Raw genomic sequence first — 18805 nt, 5'->3', positions numbered from 1 at the left:
TCTAAGGTATTATTTCTAAAGTATTCTTATAGCTGCATCTTAAACCTGTAGCACTTGGCTGCTGTTGCTGATTCTCTCATTGACTTGGGAAGATGGTCAATGTTTCTGTGCCTCAAAGTGGTATAAATTAATTGATGTTTGCTTCACTGAAAGAAATAACTACTGTTTGGAGTTACTAAAGTGAAAAGAGCCTTCATTATAAATTATCCATCCATGTTTAAAATTAGTAACATTACCTGTTCTTTCTACTGACACAAAGGGTATTCTTCCTCCACACATACAGCTTAAGCAACTTGTTAAACCACAAATTAATGGAGCAGAAGTACTTGTGATCTTTGGCTAGCACAATGGAAGACTGATTTTTTAAAAACAAACTCTGCCTGATAACTTTTATTCCCTTCTTTCTAGGATTCATCATTTCAATTTGAGGAAACCGGAACTGACAAATAAACAAAATCCCTGAAATTTAAGGTAAAATAAAGAAAAAATTCTTTGTAAATGTTAAGTAATTATTTGAAAATTACTGTGTCTGATATAGTAATAGAACTTTCTGTTGGTATTTTAGAAATAACTTTTATATTCTTCAATTTTCATCTCATTTATTTCAAGATGTGATGAATTGCATTGAGAATTAAATATGGATGTTTTATTAGTTAAACCAATTGTACTCTGAAAGTTCCTATCAATATACTTTTCCAGTACCTTACAAATCTTTTAAATACATTTTGTCCAGATATCCTGACTCTAAGTATCTGTGTTGAAGTCTGCTTGAAAGACATGGGAATTTTTTCACCGACTGTCATGGATAAAACCTCCCAAAGATACTTTGGCCTAAATTTTGTATTTACTTAGACACAATGATAGGAATATTTTTTCATTCTTTCTTAAAGAATGAGCTGTTTGTTAAGTATATTAGTAACTACACTGGGAACAGAATCATAAGGAATCACAATTTAATAGTGTTTTGAATTCAAGCTTCCATTTTGATGAGATATTTTTACATATCTCTAAAATGTACAGATATTTTACACTAATTTTGATTCTATTGCAATTTTATTTAAATTTGTTTCTTCTATTTCAATTTAACCAAGGAAGTAGATTATTTTTTATTTACCTGATGAAATATATTGACTAATATTTATACATTCAGATACTGGCATAAAACTCCCAATGAATCCAGACTGAAAGAGCTGTTCTGCATTATTTCCTCTTTATGCACTCTAATTTAGATCCCTTAATACTTACATGCTCTTATCTACCTATGCTACCCTGCTTGATTACATGCTCCTATGCTACCCTGATTGATTTTAATGATACGAAAGTGGCAGAGTGGTTGCAAATGAAATTCCTCACTCAGGAAGTCACCCAATAATTATTTCAGTAAAAAATTGCAAAATTTTCCTGAAAAGCGCTCTAAATAATTCCATCAGAAGTAAACACATTTCTGGGAGAAAGATTGCTCTGAAATTTAGGTATTTATTCTCAAAATTAAATCAGAAAAGCTATTCTATCAATATTGCCTTGTGATGAATATATTTTGGTTGTAAACCCAGTGTTTCTTTTGCACTTGCTAAAGAAATGAGGTATTTCCAAACAATAAGCAGGGAAAACCAGCTTGTTTCAGAGGTATGGGAGGGGCAAAAATGCTTCCTCCTCTGTTTTTCTTCTCCTCTAGCACAAGCCAGTGAAGGGGCACAGGGAAGAGTCCCTTTAAGAAAAAAGCAGGGATTGTTGTGAGGAAGGGAGAAGAGATTGAGGGGAAGCAAAAAGTGCTGCCATTGGAGAGGGCCAAGACAGCTGAATCAGGGCGATACTGACTTTTCATTATCAGAAACATTTGCTCCAGCAAGAACAGCATGGGGGTTCATGAAATGTTTTTGAACTTGGATTCCTGATAGGAGCTCATTACATAACTTGTGCTTTGTGAGTGCTGGCAACTGGCAACCTACAGAAAGACGCAGCCAGAAGCAATGTGCTCAGCTGCTTGCTTTTTTTTTAAAAAAAAAAAATCACCTATAACTGGGCCAAACATTAAGCAGACAAGCCTATCTTTGCCCTTCCCCCTGCCCCCTTCATCAACAGAAGCCTGGTTTTCATCACAGATTAATAAACGAAACCTTCTATCATTTTTCTCTGTTTCCCACAGCCTTTTGGTAGGAGTTAACAATGCTCCGAGTCAACATTGCCATAGTGCTTGAAATGTCTTTGCATGTTTGTTCACTTGAAAGAGTTGTGGCCATGGGATTAGAGAAAGGCTTTTAATCTGTCAGTGTGTACAACCTCAAAAACTTTGGGATGGTTTTGATCACATTTGGTTTGACAAAAATCTGTTGGGGAACTGTCTTGCTTATTGTCTTTTATAACAACAATATTTTTTTTTAAAAGAGCCTGTGTTATATGTTCGACTGTCTCCTGAAGTGATTATTTGTATCATATGCTGTTAAGGAAATATGTCTAAATGCTGAGGAATTCCAATTAAGCCAGCTCAGCTGGAACAAAGAGCTGTAGGATTTCACAATATTGTTCTGAAATTATTGGCAGGCCCACAAGCTGGGGAAATTCTTGAATTTTGGGGGTTTACCATGGTGGACATAGCTACTAAATCTTACTTATTTGTTTTCAAATCAATGGGTTTGTGGACTGTGTGATTTCACAACTGCTGTCAGTTGTTGTTCCTCTTTCTTACTTTCTCTTCCATCTGCCCTAAAAAAAGATGAAATTTTAGCCAAGCAAGCAGAAACTCTTCCACATTACTGAGAGAAGTGTTTATGGGACTAAACAGCATAGAATTTCCTTGGGTTCAGATGGATTATTTATGAGAAAAAACTTTGGTTATTTTCCTTGGAGGTAGAGGCAATTCTGTTGGGCCCTTGAGGGGAACTGCATTGTAGGTATTTACTGAATCTGTGAAAATTTAACAGTAACCTATTAAGTTCTACTGTAATATATCATTTTCTGTGTATGAGTATGCTCATCAAAATACAAGTTAAAACTTTTCTGTGTTGTGTAATTCCCTGTTTATATGCTAAACATTTCTCTGTTTTGCTTTCCAAGGACCATCATTCCCTGCCTGCCTAATCTACTGTTGCTAACAAAAATGACAGTAACAACCCAGGGAAGAACAGCCTTCTCTGGCCCTTTGTTTTCACGCTACCGAGTGAACACATGCATTTTTTGCCTTTCCTCTTGTCTTTTCAGAGAAAGGAAACCATTTTTATGTTGCACTAAGGAAAAGTGATTGAAAAGTGGAAGCCCATACTTTTTCTTCAGCAAGCAGAGCTCTGTTTTCAGTCTGATGTTTGGTGAAAGGAAGCTTCAGAGCTGCAGGCCAGCTGCCAGGAATGTCTGATTTCCTTTCCACCCACTCCTATGATCCTCCCTTTTGGCAGTGATTACCAGTGACCACAGCTGTCATGCTAGGTCATGGTAAGCTGTCAAGCAAGGTAGTACATGAGATATACGAGGCCCAGTCCTTGATCTGAAGATCAAGATCTTAAATTGAATCTGGTATCAGCCAGCATGTGAACACTCCACAGCAAGAAGCACTGGGGAGCTGGGCTGACGTCAACTTGTCGTTCTGGTTCCTTCAGGAGATGGGCAACCTTTACACAGCTCGAGATGTCCTGAAGCATGAGGAGGGTTTGTAATTTAGTCCAAGCAGATGATTGTCAGGAATGGGCAAGTCCTTCCAGCCAGCTGAAATGAGAAATAAACTCTTTGCATGGCTCTCACCCAATAAGTATGTAATAATAGAGGCCAAACTCAGTAATCAGTGATCAGAACAACAGCATTGAGGCGGTTGTGCTGCGTACAGTACTGTGTGAGTGACCAATTGTTCACATTATGGATGTGACTGAAAATCACCACAGAATTGCAGACTTCAGAAAATGATGGATGCTTTTGTTAGGAACATAACTTCTATAAATAGGACTTACACTCTGCGTAAGACAGTATTTTGTTCAGTTTCATGTGTTCAGTGCCAAGTGCATAAATGTCTTCTGAAGAGCTAATATTTTACTACATTTTATGCTGTTATGCTGGGTTCAGAATGCACTTTTTCTGTAGCATCTGTTCTTTTTCTAGTAGCATATTAAATAACGTGACTAAAATCCATTAGGTGTTTGCTCTGTATGCCTTCCTCCAGAGGGGGAGGCATTTGCGATGAAGTGTTTGTTTTTAAAACATAAAAGAAAAGGTGGCTCTCTGTTTCCCAGAGAAAAAAAGGTCAACACTAGAGGGACAGAAGGTCATAAGTGCTGTGATTGTCCATTGTTTTTGTGGGAGTTTATTGCTGCTTTAGGCTGGCACAGCCAAGGAACTTGTCTTCAAAATAGCCTCAGGGTATGTTTAAGTAGGTGATGCTGATTTCTTTTGCTTCTCATTTAAAATGACAGAGTCCGATACCTGTGGTCTTCCTCCACTTGGAGGACGATCACCTTACCGAGTTCCATGTGAATTTCATTTGGTATGATTTACTTCAGAGCAGCAAATATAGTTTCAGTCCTTTTTCTCTTTGTTCTCACAAAACACCTATGGCCTTGGAACAAATCTTACATAAAATTGAATTTGACTTTATTAAGCTCTTACACAAGATTGGTAGAAAATTCCAGGAACCCTCTGGACAAGAGCCAGTTTCTTCACTGATTTCTCCAAGCCAAAAAAGGCAACTAATGACTACTTTCACAAGGCTGGGGAATCCACAGCTACAGCTAAGAGGGGTAAAAAAAAAAGTCATAAATAAACAAGTCCGTCCACAAACCCTTCCTCAGGAAACCAGCATGGGAAGCACAGACATTTAGAATGACAATCCAGCATGTTTTGCCAGAGACTTTCCAAAACAGCTGTAGAAATGGCTGCAGTTTCCTTGAGCGTCCCTTTTAATAGCATTATAGCCTCAACTGTTTATGTTAATCTAATTGTTTTCTTGCTGTCAGCTGTATTTATTGCCATTGTATAAAGTTGTTAACTTTCATAAGTAACCCTTGAATAGGGAGTGACAGGCTTCAACAAATGCTGCTGTCCATGAACCCAGTTACCTTCCAGTCTGTTCATTCAGGTAGAGTCAGTTTTGAGGCTGGGACAGAAGCTGTTTGGTCTCCCTGAAGGATACCAAATTTGCTTCATTTGTTCAGAAAGCTTTTCATAACTGTCCCATGTCTGGAGCACTCAGGAGTGAATATGCTTCCTCTCTTTGAATAATGGTTGAACTCCCCGTGGAAGAGGAGGTATTTAAATAACTGTATTGCCATGTGGAGTATCTCATGATTTCAATCCTCAGAGTCCCTGAGCTATCTGAGCACATATTTATAATCAGCTTGGTGAATGCTCTCTCTGGCTATTTATCAGCTGTGAGCCTGTGTTTCCATTTTACAAGTGCAACCCTATAACTTAAGAACATGGTATGTCCTGTTGTTAGCAGAATTTTAAAATTTTTTTTCTCCAAGAACAGAAAGTTCCCAGCATAGGACAAACCTCGTTTGTGCAATTAATACACATGTACTTTTTCTCTTTTCTTTGTATCCTTCTTTCTCTTTGCTTTGCTGAATTAGACTGTGGGACATAGTTGCTGAGATACAAAAGGATTTCTGTGTCTGTCCCTCAATGCCATGTGTGAGGGCTTAGCTCTAAGTACATTTGCAACTGGCAGGACCTATGGCCATACTATTGAACCCTTTTCCACTCAAAACTCCCAAACTCACTTTTGGAAGCAGTTTCTGGCCTATGCTAACTAATTTCTGAGCTGTCTAGGAATTATATGCAACCTGGCACTCTCCCAAATGCTAGCTGACCCACATTTTATCTGTGTTAGGGCTGCTCCACCACTTTGATAGGGAAGAAATTTGACATTGCTTAATCTACAAGGCTATGTACAATTCTCAGCCATAAACAGGCTCATCAGTACTGGGTAAAGGGAAGATTCAAGCCCTTAAGTGAGACTTGGATGCCTAAATTTCAGTTCAGGGTGAAAGTTTGCAAGGCTATCTCTAGTCATCATGGCTTCTGAAAGGCCAGAGACACAATTTTGTAAGTAATTTCTTTATAAGTACTATTTAAAGTACTTAAATGCTCAGAAGTAATACCATTTTGGCAAGACTGAATGTCCTGGCATGGTGAAAGCACCATCAGAAGTCACAAAATGGGCTTCCCTGATTTGACATCTCCTGAAGGTTTGGGTTTGGTAGTTCTGTTCATGGTGACAGAGGTGGCTTGAGCACAGAAATGAGCAGCTGTGGCTCCTTCCATTTAGAAGTGTGGAGAGTGCTGGTGGTGCAACACTGTGCTGTGTGTCAGAGCTGTCACCTAAATGTTCAGAGCTGTACCGTTCACCTCAGATAAGAACAACTGAGGCTTACCTGGAAATACTCTGGGGTTTTCTGCTGAGTGAGATGTATATGGATTTGGGATCCTAAGGGTGCTGTGGGTGTCAGGTTCTGATTGCTGTTTCCTTCAGAAGTCTTCTGTCCTCTGTGCTAAAGCTTAAGGTGGATGGTGGTATTAACACTGGTTTCTTGGAACAAAGAAGTGAGCTTGACCTAAACATCCTCACACAAAGGGATGTGTGAAGGCCCTGGACACAGAAAGGGTTGATAAGTATTTCCTGTGATGAGCAGTGAGTTTAAAGAAGATCTGTGGCTTAGAGAAATGATGATTTCCTGACACGCTCCTCCATTCAGTGTTTCCTTCAGGAGCTTGACTAGCTGAGGCAGCCCCTGGCTGCTGGGAATCCCATCTCCATTGCACCTGTGATCACACAGGAGTTGCCACCTGGGCTGAGGCTTGCTGTGGCAGACCAGCCTGACAGCAGAAGTGAGCATAACATGACCATGAGTCCCACTGAAATGCAAGCAGCATTGACCCAGGGAAATGGAAGGCAAGTGTCTGGTGTCCTCAGTAGTGCCTGGACCATGAGGCTGTATACTCCAGGGTACATCCTGTTGCTGTAAATAAAAAATGGTGCTTTGAAGTGATGATGCTTGTCTGTCTTAGTTGAATTTGTGCTAGCAAACAAGGAAATTCCAGAAAAATGCTGCAGAAACCTTTGTGTTCTCCATCTATTGACCTTGCATGAGAATCAACCACCCCTTGCAGCAAGACTCTGCATTTTACTTATTTTGTCAGCCAGCCTTCCCCTTATAATTGAGCTATATTTGCATCTCATATTTATTACTGGGTAGCCATAAAAAAACTGCTTCAAGACAGGATTTGGACTAAGACTGCTCTATTGGTCAAAGCTTATATCCTGTTGTCACCAGTAACTCCACTGAACATCAGAGAATACTGAAGACACATTTTTGAAGGCTGTAAACTGACTTGTGTTAGATAATCGGAAATGAGAAACAATACTCAGTTTTGAAAGTTTAGATTTAGTTTTAAAACAAATCTTCCCACTTCCAGAAAAATATTTCATGTGGAAGGAGTCTTAATTAAAAATTGTGTCTAAGAACAACAGAAACTCTTATGAAATGTGGATTGACTCAGAATTTTTAAGGATACGCTAAAAGATTGAAGGAAAAGACCAACTGTTAAAAGTGCATAGCATTCTACTTGTTTGCTATCCACATAGGAATTTAACTGAAGTGAAATGGATATAAATTTCTGTTCAGACTTCAGCTGGCTCACATCCTATCCTGGGATAGGATATGAACCAGATTAAAGAGAAAATCATTTAACAGTTGTGAAGAAAAAATTCTGCTAGGGTGAAAGACTGAATTGGAAATGACTGGATTCCTCATGAAGGAGTCATCAGTCTTGAAGTTTTATTTTTTTGTGTGTGCTCTCAAGAGACCAGGCAGATCTAATCCGTGAGAAGCTGACTGCTGACTCAGGCTGCTGCGGGAAGGTGTCGAAGGACAGCCAGGGAAATCTCTGACCTTCACTTTGCTGCTGACTGTCCCTTGGGATTTTCCTGCCTGGAAAAGTGGCAGTGAGTTGGGGTAGCTGGGGAGGAAACAGAGACCAGAAACATTGACCTCAATCTAAACAGAATACAGAAAAAGACAATAAACTCCAGGAGGAAAAACACAGGATTGATTTACCTAGGAGGAAGTGAAAATATTAAATTCTTTCAAGTAACTTCAGGAGGTGTAATAGAGGAAATCTATTGAAAACACAGAGTAGACATCTGTCTCTAGCCAGGGATTCCTGTGGCACACAGAAGTGATAGATATCTACTATATAACTAATGTTTTACAACTGAATAAACCTCTGAATACTGTGGGATTATTGCAGAGAGTGAGGGACCTTTGTGCAGTCACTCCTCTTTTTAAAAAACATGGGAAGGCCAGATTTTAACAGTGGGCAAGTTGCAAATAGTAACTTGAAGAATCACACACTGAACAGAAATTCTTTGTTTCTTTTCCCATTACAGTATTATATTACATTGACTCTGATTTCATGTACCAGAAGCATATATCATACCTTAACCATATCCTTAGGTTCTTAGGCACAGAGATCAATTAACATATGTCAAGGGAAGTTCGTACACTCCAACTGCACTTGGCTGACTGACTGCACCTACATGTATGGAGAGAACAGAGCACCAGAATTTAGGACTTGTGTCCTGTCTGATGATGAAGATGAAATAATGGAAAGTATTATCTTTCTCTCCAGTCTGTTGAGTTTGATGTTTTTATAAATCTTAACCTAGACTAAATTTTCATATGCTTTGAGCATGAAGAAAATAGAATTTCTAAGATGCACATTCATTAAGAAGGATGCTAAAAAACCCTGTTTAGATAATTCCTTCTATGACAGAGATTAAAAGAGCTAATTTGTTCCCCCCAACTCCTCAAGCTAAACTGTAACAACACAATATAATTAAATTACATTAATTAATTTATTTAATTAATTAAATTTATTTATTAATTTATTATTACAGCATTAAAATTATTTTAATTATTAAATTATTAAATTATTCTATAATTATAGTGAAAATTTACTTCTTTGTCTTAGTGGATGCCATATTGCCAGGTAATTGCAATCCTTTTTGTTTGTGTGCCTAGGACATTGTGATCAGGTTCAGTGCTTTGAAAGAAAATCCAGTAAAAATTATATTTTGCAATATTGAAAATAGCTCTTATTTCAAGGAAAATAATTAATTTTGTCAGCTCAACAGTTATGATTAAATGGGCCCAAGTACAAGACAAACTGAATAAAATGGTACAGTTGTAAACCACTGAATTTTTTCCCCAAAGTACCTTGAGAAAAACTTTCTTTGGAATTTACCCTAGCATATGAATAAAGGAAAAACATACCTATGACTTATCACAAGTGTGTCTCATCCCACCATACTTTAGCACATCTTTTCTTTATTCCCTATATTAATGTTATAAGTGACTGAACACATGGAAATACACCTTACTCTATCAATATTTACTTGATGTTAACTGTGTTGAACAATGGCTTGGTAGATGAATCACTGCTGGGTTTAATGCTCTGTTGGCTGGCCCAGACCGAAAGCGGAGTTTAACATTTTGTTTATTGCTTGTTCGTTGTATATTGTCAAGGCTACATGATGTGTTTGGACAGCCTAGTTCTCATTCTCATCATTAAAGAACTCCTGAGTGCAGGAATACTTCTGGGAAAGCAACAGAATTAGATCAGTAGAGGAGATTTGATTTATGTGAGCTGTTGTCTCTCTGATATTGGTGTCTTCAATCTTCTTAATTTAGGAAGATCAGGATATCAAATGCATAGAGATTTTGTAACAAGTGCTTTAGATTTAGGTACACTGGTTTTATTTTCTCTAAGCAGTCTGCTACCTTTCTAATATCTTTAGAGTTGAATTAGTCCATTTACAGAGTCTAGTAAGTGGTTAAACCTAACTTTCTGGAAAGTGCATGTCACAAGTGATAGTCTGACCAAGTGAAAAGTCTTTGGAAGGTTCTCTTCTTTATAGAATATGAAGTTATTTTTCACCTCTAAGTTATCCTGACTCTAAGTCTTCATTCAAATGAATGCCAGCTGGTAGGAATATTTCTGTAATTGCAGAGTGACATAATAAATAGGGGTGAGAAATTTCTAAAGCTGTTCCTGTTCCAATTCAGATGGGCACTCTGGCAGCATTTCCTCTCTAAGGGAGCCTTCATCAGCTAATGGCAGACTCAGCTGTAGCAGTGTGGCAGACCTATGGTTATATACTGAGCACAGAGAACCTTTGGAAAAGTCATGCTCCAGCAGGCCATGCTCCCTACAGTAGGATCTGAGAGGATATGGGGAGAATGGTGGTGTGTTTGGCTTAAGAAACACACAAATCAATAAACAATAGGAAACTTCATATGCTTTGTATGCTAAGTTGGTATCTACTTCCAGTAAGAAATGAGAAAGTAGGGGTACATGTCAAACCTCATGGCAGACTTTTGTATTTGCCTTTCATGTTGTGCAGGTAGAACTATATAACCTTAATATGTAATTTTGCAACCTACTCTGTATTTCAAATGGTGAATGAAGAATTGTGTTACAGACAAATTCTGAAGAAGATAAAAACAAAACAAGCAAATGCTAGAGGTCAACCAAGTAGAGGATTTCATATTATGGGGCTGAGAAGCTACTGCAGGCACATAGCTGGAGCTGTGTGTTGGGTACTGGGTACATGACCAACATTTCCAATGTTATTTTATTCTTCTTAAAACCACCGTCACTGCTGAACAAACTGTGTGGAGTACAATCACTTTTGATCGTAACGTTTTCCTTTAGATAATCTAAAATTAAGTACTCTGTGGATTCAGTGACAGAAGCTCAAATAGCTGTGTATGTAAAAGAAACCCCCTTGTAAACTGAGCATCCCAATGCCACAGAGCATCACTGGCACTTGCTGTGGGATGTTTAGTCTGCTGACAGACTGGAGCAGGACAGGGAGTACGTGGGGACTTACTGGAATACATCCCAAGAGTAACAGCTTATAAAGACTTGCAATAAATAATAAATGCCCAAGGTAATATTCTTTCTAATGAACATTTTAATGGTTTATTTTCCCCAGTAGGGGACTTCCAGACTTCTTATTAGAGGTACAGAATGAATCCTTTGTGCTGTGGCTGTCTCTCTCCATCACTTTTTGTTTTCTTCTCTCCTGTCCCTTATTGCTGGCTGCCACTGCTTCACTCTGCCTTCAGCTGTGAGGGCAAAGTTTACAGTGTCTTCAGAACCTGCTCTTTGTTTTCTTTGGTTGGGGTAAAGCTTGGTGAGGGACAAAGCAAAGTGCCTCCTGCCCACTGGAATGCTCTGGGCAGCATTCCTGTGCCTCAGCCCTGCTTCCTACACCAAGAATGAAGTGGGAACAGAGAGCCCAGCTTGTGTCTGTGGTATGACACCATCACAGGCTGCCCATGGTGAAATCAGCTGGATAAGGTTTTACACCATCAACTGAGGCAAACTTCAGACATTTTTCACATACAAAAAAATTGTACAGCTCTCCAGTGCTCCCATGCTGTCTGCATAGTTCATAATTTTCTTTAGATTCTTTGCTAGATACAGGATTCTTTCTTTTTTACCCACAATTTACCTAAAGTTTTTATAGGCAACCTTCATGATGGAAAACAACTTCATGTTCTACCCTAGTGATTTACCAAACTCCACAATAACAGAAAATATGAATACTAGTTTCCTATCAAAGTGTTTTGTGTTAAAATTCAGTCCTGCTGTGAGACTATGCCTAGCCATCTTTAAATAGTTAAGAACTGTATTTTTAACTGGAGTTAGAATATTTCCTAAAGGAACCTACAGTCTGGGATGGAGTCCAGATGTACATTTGAGATGGCTAAAATGGAAAGTCCTGATTTTTTATTAGGCATGCCATTCAGAGTGCAAAATGAAGTGTGAGCAAAGAGAGCATGTTGGCATGGCAACAGCAAGTAAAATTTAATGCAACAGGTTTTGATTCTGACCTGCAAAAGGAACTGTTTGTCCTGAGAGACAGCTTGTATCCCATAAAAATTTTAGAAGACAGTAACTCATCTTCACTAAAGATCTGCAACTGGAGAGCTGGATACGTCAGAGGATTTTAGCCAACAAAAGAATCTAAATATTCTAATGATTCTTGTTCTGACATAGATTTGCAAAAAGGAATTGCTTCAATAATGTGTCTATTGCTCACATGGTAGCCACCTGCAGGCAACCTCTTAAGCATAGTCTCTCTCTGTTATTTTTAATAGTGTATATGGTATTTATAAAACTGTAAAACATAATGAGACTAAATACTTGGTAGAAAAGAAATTATTTTTAAAATTTAGTTAATTTTTAAACTAAGTTAATTTTTGATTAAACCTTTATGATTAAAAGTTTGATTTTAGGAATTCCCATCTCCTAAATCTATGATGAATTCACAATTGAGTCCCCACTATGTGTTACAGCTCTTCAACCAAAAAGACTGAGAGAAGCAGCAAGTTTGGGAAAGCAAGCTGTTTTCTAGATTAGTTTATTAAGGCTGGAACTAATGGCAGATAGCTTAAACTGCACAACTCATGCCAGGTATTTGATTCTGAAGGATGCGCTCATTTTCCTTTCAAGATTAGCTGCCCTGGATTCCTGAGAGCAGAGCTGGCTGCACAAACCACATTCAAAACATTTGACTGTCTAATTCAGTCTGCAGCCACCTCATCTGTTTCCATGGGAAGAAGCAAATTTACAGGAGCAAAAAGAGGAATTAACTATTTTCCAGTGTTTTGATTCACGGGGAAGAAACAAGCTACTCAAATCTCAAGAGTAACTTTGATCTTCCAGGATTTGTAGTTCACCCTCTGGATCAAAGATGCTTCTAGAAGCTTGTTGGCTAAGGGTAAGACGTAATCTCACAAAATGAAGAAAAGCTTCTAGACATGACTCAAGACTCACCTTGAAGAGGACTTGGGTCACCCTACTGGAAGGCAGACAAGTGGAAAGTAGGCATCTGTGTGTCCTTTGTGACCTTGTATTGTTTTCATCTCACTGTTTGCAGGAGTCTTCATAGAAAAGTGGGCAAAGGCATTTGTGCTTACAAGCCACATATGCACTGCAGGCAGTAAAATTTTCCACTGCTCCTGTGAAGTAAAGCTTCTCCAGTCTTCTGACACACCCCACCATGCTCTCACTACAGACAAATTTGAACAGCTCAAGGCACAACCAAAGCAGAGCAGCCTTATTGCACTGTGACTTGTTGTTGGTCAAGGCTTGTATGACCTCACAGCATGAATGCTTTCTGTACTGGACAAACATGATTATAAACTATGCAAGACTTGAGTTCAGTGCATTTCTGTGACTGCTGGTCATATTTGGAATCTGCATCGTAGTTAATTTAGGCTTATCCTGACCTACATTAACAGTGCCTTTGTCTATATATTTAATACTTTATTTTAAAAGAAAGATGCTTAGAATGCTGTTTGGCTGAAATCTTTCAGTAGAAGTACGCTAAAAATACGTTCATTTTTTTCAAATCCTATTGGGAGAAGAAACAACATTAGGGGGGCTGCAAGCAGTGAGTTTCAATGTCTTTTCACACAGCATGGGTCATGTGAAGTCCTTTCTATCCCCATTTTATGCGAGTCTTCCTTTTCTGGTCTCAGTAAACCTCTGGGCTTTTCAGCTGTTGATAAGAGTTTTTTTTCCCAAAGGTATGGAGTGAAATTTTGCTGTTTAATAACATCTCCTAGATCATTTCCCATTGCCTGCTGAAATCAATGGAAAGCCAGTCTTGGAAAAATTTTTGCAGTTTTGATATTTTTTGGAGAGGTGTATTTTTTCTTGTTGCAAGTATTTGGAATACAGCAGGAACCAGTGGTACCTACACTGGAATAAATTTCATCAGTTCCATGTACTGTAAATTGCTGCCCACTTAAAATTCATCAGGTAGACAGTGCCCTTGGCTTCATCACAGTTGGATGCACCCCAGGAATGCAGTGTCTTAACAATGCATGATAAAAATACTAAAAAGACAATATTCTTTCCTTCTATTTAAAGTATTCTGTGCAGCACTTCCTTTGGAGGAACAGAGAAGTAATTATCATCATGCCGCCATTTCCTCAGTGTCTAGATTAACAACAGGTTATGGGGGTCCAGAGCTGAGGAATTTAGCCTTGTTACCATTTATAGGTTCTCTCTGCATCCTATAATATGCTTTCCCATTAGCTAAAAGTGTCATTTCAGGAAATTGCCTTAAGGCTTGGTTTGATTTGCAGGTGGGGGTGGGAGTGAGGGAAAAATGCAGTTGCCCTGTTCCACTGTAGCTCTAGACAGTTACTAAGGAATAGGTATGCAATTTTTTTATCTGCCAATTCTTTTCCATTTATTGTTCAGTAGGATGTCATCTTCAAGAAGTTCACACAGACCACTGTATCTTAACCTTTTACAGGTAGACAATAATGGGGTAAAAAGAGGGAAGGGATAGTAATAAATTATCTCTTTACAATTTTCTAGTTTTGCTAGTTGCCAAATTTTATTAGACAAAGACAGGAATATTAGCTGTATTAATATTGATTAATTATAGCTACATGGAAATATAGTTCACTTTAATCCCTGGGGCTGGTAATAGTACAGAGATTATTTTCCTTTTGTGCTGTCACTGCTTCTGACAGGACAACTCCTCCTGGTCTTCAGTGAAGCAACTGATAGTCCCGTAGGCCAGGTCTAATATTTCTTAAAGACCTCAGTAGTTTTTATTTGTGGCTTGAGCTGTTTCTCTCTCCAGGTCCATATTTATTGAATTTTGAAATTCATACATGTTCAACAAAACAGTCCTGCAGATGACTGTTTGGTCAATTCCAGTTTCAAATGAAATTACTCTTTTCCTTTTTTTATTTTCTTTTTTTCCCTATTACTGCAAATTCATTAATAATATGTTATATTTTTAAAGGAAAAATTGAAACTCTGGATAAATTTTCAAGTAGAGAACCACATAAATATCTAATTCTTTGCAGAGACATCATAAATGACACCAGAAGTTAATGACCAGCAAGAGCTTCATGCTATGCTTGAGCTATTTAATATAAATCTGGAATAACTCAATTTTAAATTAGGTTACTTGAAAGAAAATCTTTCCCTAAACAACTTGTGAAATTCTATTTTCTCTTTTTTAAGCATCATTTCAAAAGTGAAGATGCTCTTCCAGCAACACATTTTGCACAAAATCATCTGTGAACAGAAAACTTCAGTAATATTCTTGGCCAAATAGATCTAGTAAGTACTGATCTACAATTAGATTCATATTCTCATGTGGCTCATTAAAACAATTAATTTTTATGTTTTTTTCCCACCTATTAATGCAGAAACTCCCCACACCTAGACATAGAGTGACTAGAGAAACCATTGTTAGGATTAGTGAGGATTTTGTTTTAATTGTTACATATGGAGTTGAAGCAGGAGTTGTTTATGCATATCGTGCATTTGTATTTTATTTTGCATAAAATCTAATAATTCAACCTCTTTATTTTCAAGGGTAATTCTATCAGATTCTTACATCTGAATGCCTGTTCGTCTTCCACACGACTTATCATCAGATAAAAAGTACATCATCTATTTTAGTAGTAAATCTGATCAGGGATGTTGTGCCACTTCATTTTTAACTCAATTTTCATTTGACAGATGTGTATTTAGATAGCCTATAGCATCTGACTGATGCACAAAACTTATTCCTCCAAAGAAACCATGTGTCTCTTGCACCTTTTCCATCTCATTTATGCATATGTACAGAAAAATGGCTGTATTCAAAAGATATTAATATGAAAACGATGACAATTTATTTTATAGCCAGAACAGGGCATGACTGGAGCAAATCAAGTATGCTCCAAACACTGTGTGCCAGACCTCCTTGTCAAGAGCAGGTGGCTGAAGAGTCAACAATATGACATAAGTGCTTTGAGTGTGATCCGAATGAGCATAACTGATTCACTACCACATGGTATCCATATACTTTGTGGGGGCCTTTATCCCACATTGAGGCATTGAGACATAAATCAGCACACGGGGATGTTTCTGCTATGCTGATCAATGAGATACATCATTTATATGAGATTCATGGTTCTATGCCTACTCAAGACCTCTTACAGATGCTGCCCCCATAATAGTGAGAATTTGAAGAATATATTTTGCTGACAAGGAATTCAAAAGTGCTTTTGATTTCTGCATAAAATCAATTTGCATGATATTCCATGCCAATATTTGATTGTCAGTTCATACTCAATGAGAAAATCACCAACATCCCTATGAAAAAATTCAAAACGTTCTAAACGTTCCCAAGTAAATTCAACACAGCATGGACAGGGGGAATATCTTACAACTTCTTAAATTACAGCAAGCTTCCTGCTCTGATGAGGTAACGGGTCCTCAGGAAAGACTAAGACTCCAGTTCCTATGTCACTTAAATTTTTAGACTCTTTTAAATGATTCTCCCACCAGAAAGCTAAGGAAATGAAGTCTTGTGAGTAAATGCAAAGCTGGATTAAAAGAGAAACTAGATAATAGCGACCTGATTATATTGTTTAATTGAAATATACTGAGGAATTTCTACAGGGGCTTGTTCTCAATTAAATATTGTTAAATATTCTCATGAATTATCTGAATAAATGAATAATATTTTATGCAGTAAATTTGCATATGACAGGAGATGGGGGTGATTCTGAACATGTGGAAAGCAGAATTAGAATCCCAAATGATTTTGACAAATTGAAGACATCATCTGAAAAAAATAGGATTAAGTTCAATAGGGACAAATGCAAAGTGTTAGGCAGAAGTAATCTGCACAGATACAGGACGGGGTAATACAATAGACATCAGTTCTCTGGAAAAGAGCTGGGAATGTGAATCAAATTAAACATAAATTGATGAATTATTAAAAAGCTAAGTGACCAGCTAGAATGTATATGAAAAACAGAATGCAGCCTGCAGAAGTAATCTTCTAGGAATTTATACTGGAAAGGACTCTGGAGCACTGTAGCCAAGGAGAACTTGAAAAATTGTAGTTATTAAGCACTCCAAAAAGAAGATGGAAGGGCAGTAATTAAGATACAAAAGAACCATACTGTTGTAATGAGGGAAGGAGTAATATGTTCTTTTTTGTTCATGGCAGACATAATAAGAAAGAACAAGGGGAGAGTCAGGATAGTTATTAGGAAAAGCTTTGTAAACATAAACATGGCCAAGCCTGGAGAGGTGATGAAGCCACAATCATTGAGAATGTACACTTGTAACAAGTGACGCAAGGATTGATTCTGGCTTGAGGACAAACAAAATGACCTTTAAAAGTACTTTCTGGCTCAACTTCTATAATTTTGTATCAAGACAGAAATAAGTTTTGCACCTTTGCTTATCTCAAATTGCACATAGTTCCATGAAGAGATTTAGTAAATCACAGGAAAAAAATTCCTTGTCAATGAGAGCAGTACTTGTGCACAAGAACTTGATTTTGTGAAGTTATTGTTTAGCATTCATGCTGTGTGGATTTTGTTAAACTTATATTGACTGATACTAGGAAGTATTTTAGGATCACTATTTCAAGGTAGAATGAGTGCAATAACATAAATTGTAGCTTCTGATGTGATTTCATCTACTCAGGGAATAAGGGCGAGTATTCAGCAACGTGAGTTCTTATTCAATTGCCTATGGAAAGTTTTTGGAAAAGAGAGATGACTGAACCACGTCACCTTTATGTGTACTCCTGCTGTGTGGACTGCAGCTCTCTAGCTTGTGGCTGGAAGAGGCCCACAGGTTCTGGCTGTGTTCTGGGCACTGCTGTGCACTTTGTCCATGACCTGAACTTCTGCTTCCTGCAGAATGGGAGACATGACTTTTATAAAGGCCAGCACACTGAGTTTTTGTCCCCTGGGCTTTCTCTTTGGTTAGTTATTCCTTCTGTGCAGTGCAAATGTGGTGATCAAGGAATGAACTGTAACAATTTCTTTCCTGTGCCTATCCAGAGCTCTCTCTTGATAGGGACTTGATGTTCTGAAGTGTTGAGCACTGCTTGCAGTCTGTTTGGGCTGGTGATTAAAATCTTAAGGGGTGTAGTGGTGGAGAAATATTTACCCTGTCCAAAAAAAATATTGGTTTCTTAATATTTAGGGAAGTTTGTGAAATTCTTCATACCTTTCTGCTCCTTGAAGTCTGTGGTAACTCTTTTGTATGCTACTTCCTTCCAGCTTTATGTACCACATGGTACCAAATATCTGTAGCAGAGATTGGGAAACCTCTGTTTAGCAGGTCTGGTTTATGGTTATGCTATAAATAGAGGTGAAACATGTAACTCATTTCAAGACCATTTTCTTCACTGAGATCACAGGATCATTTAAAGCTGTCCAAACACTTAGGGTGAGTGTCCAGGTAGTCTGGATTTTTTTTTTTTTTCAGGAAATTTGGAAGCGGGACAGCTTACTCACTGTACATGATTCATATCTTTATATCCTAGTTTGAAGTGGTTCACCACACTGTGGCCACAACTTCAAAAGTGTCAGATGATCATCAGACAACACTCCTGCCTGTAAGATTGATTGATTTTCCCAGCTTTCTAGAGTTTTCATAACTTACTAACCTCTGCCCCTAAACCCAAACAATTTAGGTTCAAGAACAAGCATTAGGAAACTGTTTATGAAATAGTGAATATACTAAATTCCCCAACAGAGAAAGCTCTTAAAACCAGAGCTCTGGGGACTCAAATGCAGAGATACTGACCTTCTCATGGATTCTTAAAGCACTTTTCCATGTTCCTTTACAAAGGTTTTATCTTTTCCAGTTTTAAATCTTTTTGTCTAGACAGCAGTAAGTAACTTGCATACCTTTCTGTCAAGAATGGTATGGTTATGTCTTTCGGATAAATATAGCTGGATATTTAAATACAAAAATAAAT

General features: G+C 37.8%; 1 long non-coding RNA gene across 1 annotated transcript in view; it reads left to right on the top strand.

Moving 5' to 3' along the window:
• The first annotated feature begins 428 nt into the window (after positions 1-428).
• Positions 429-18805, top strand: part of LOC148184608 (uncharacterized) — a 56215-nt gene continuing 37838 nt past the window's right edge. Inside the window, exon 1 of the long non-coding RNA XR_015772215.1 lies at positions 429-471. This is a non-coding gene — a long non-coding RNA (uncharacterized LOC148184608). The remainder of the gene's footprint in view (positions 472-18805) is intronic.

This window comes from Pseudopodoces humilis, chromosome 3 (genome assembly GCF_049639895.1).
Source record: "Pseudopodoces humilis isolate 2021_Gansu_Grassland_sample_001 chromosome 3, ASM4963989v1, whole genome shotgun sequence".
Taxonomy (NCBI): Eukaryota; Metazoa; Chordata; class Aves; order Passeriformes; family Paridae; genus Pseudopodoces; species Pseudopodoces humilis.
This window is presented reverse-complemented; position numbering and strand designations above follow the sequence as displayed.